Raw genomic sequence first — 1726 nt, 5'->3', positions numbered from 1 at the left:
GAAGTGATCTGAGGAAGTGACGGTAGGGGACCAGGGTAGTGGCACAGGGAAGGGAAAGTATAAGGTGCCTTAATGAGCAAGTTAATGCACTGGCTGTTGGGGAACTTCTGGTAGGTAGCATAGAACCCACATCATGGTCATCCCGCCTGAGGTGGAGGGAGCTGGGTTGTTTATCCAGCAACTCAGGTCGGTCATTTGAGGGCTGTTTCTGGGGACATTTATTCTTCAGTATTTCCAGCCTGCATGCAAAGGACACTAAGCGGGCAGTTGCAGGTGCTTGTAGTAGGAAGCCATCCCCTTGTCCGGGACTGGTGAGTCCCCAAGGGGATGTGGGTCATGCACCGAGGGTATCTGCACAAGCTTAAACATCTGGGATCCATAGAACATCCCCTGTTTGCAATGTTGTGCGTTTTTGTTTTTGTTTTTTCCTGGCCGCGCTGCACGGCTTGCAGGATCTTAGTTCCCAGACTGGGGATTGAACCCTGGCCCCAGCAGTGAAAGTGCAGAGTCCTAACCACTGGACCACCAGGGAATTCCCTGCAATGTTGTGTCTCTGTATTTGTCTTTCTCTCCAGACTATGAGCTCTCTGAGGGCAGGGCCATATCTTGTTTTCATGCCCACTGCCTAGCACAAACCTGGCCCAGAACAACCACTCAGCAAACACCTGCTGACGGACTGAATGGATGATGGAGGGAATAAGTGATTGAAGGCTTGAAAATGCACAGGACCAAGATTATAAACTCAAATGCCTACAAGAGCCAGGGGGAGGGTGAAATGAGTAACACAGTTCAGAAAAGAGAAAAATCAGAAGGTGGGAGTTGTGGGGACATGAAAGACACACGTCCTGTCAATGGCACAGCTGTTACTCAGCTTTGAGTGATTGTCACCTTGTGGGAATTTGACCCATGGTGGCTGGACCTCTTGGCTTTTTAAAAAAGAAAAGCCGGGACTCCCCATTAGGTAAAATTTCTTGATTTTAAAATGTAGTCAATGATGTAAAATATTTTGAAAACTAGAGACAGATCCCTCAAACACATCTGGGTGATGTAACTCATTGCCAGGCGTATGTGTTCACCCAGTTACATGAAGCAGGACACAGCACAGAGCACTTCCAGAGAGAGAGACAGGGGCTTCCCAGCTCCCCAGAAGTCCCCACAGCGATGTGCCCTGGAATGTTCATGGATTAGTAACGTAAAGAATAGTCTGGTAGGTTCATGTAGTCCCTTAGGCAGGAGACTTGGGGGGAAAAATCCCTCTATTCCCATATCTGTAAAGTAGGTACATTAAGGCCCGACCTCTTTTATGGTGAAGGTTAATATATTGATGAGTGAGACAGTTCTTTATAAACCCTAAATCCAAGCTTGGTTGGTGCCCTTCCAAGAACTCTCCCTGCTGCCATTGAAGGCTGTTTCCTTGGCTTAGGGTTCTTCTAGGCTCTCTTCCTGTCTCTTCCCTAAGCCCTCAGGGTCTGCCGTGGTTGTCAGGCTCCTAACTGGTGGCCTTGGTCATGATCTGCCCGTCTTTGCCAGGTGCCTGGCAGCTTAGTGCTGGTGTGCTCAGCTGTGATGTCCACCTCTGGGATGCCACCTTCTGGACCACCCAGCCTGGGTTTGCAACCTGGAGCTCATGACTCAGAGAAGCAAATATGAATGCAGTTCCTTCTTTGGAGGAGCTCACAGCCCAGGGGAGGCAGACCCTAATCCGTGACAACACAAACATTAAGGA

The 1726-nt window shown here is 49.2% G+C and overlaps 1 non-coding gene across 1 annotated transcript; it reads right to left on the bottom strand.

Moving 5' to 3' along the window:
• Nucleotides 1-460: 460 nt before the first annotated feature.
• TRNAE-UUC (transfer RNA glutamic acid (anticodon UUC)) lies at nucleotides 461-532 on the bottom strand. The gene has a single exon. It is a non-coding gene; the product is annotated as a tRNA-Glu (tRNA).
• Nucleotides 533-1726: the final 1194 nt, after the last annotated feature.

This window comes from Lipotes vexillifer, unplaced genomic scaffold, assembly GCF_000442215.2.
Source record: "Lipotes vexillifer unplaced genomic scaffold, Lipotes_vexillifer_v1.1 scaffold53, whole genome shotgun sequence".
NCBI lineage: Eukaryota > Metazoa > Chordata > Mammalia > Artiodactyla > Lipotidae > Lipotes > Lipotes vexillifer.
This window is presented reverse-complemented; position numbering and strand designations above follow the sequence as displayed.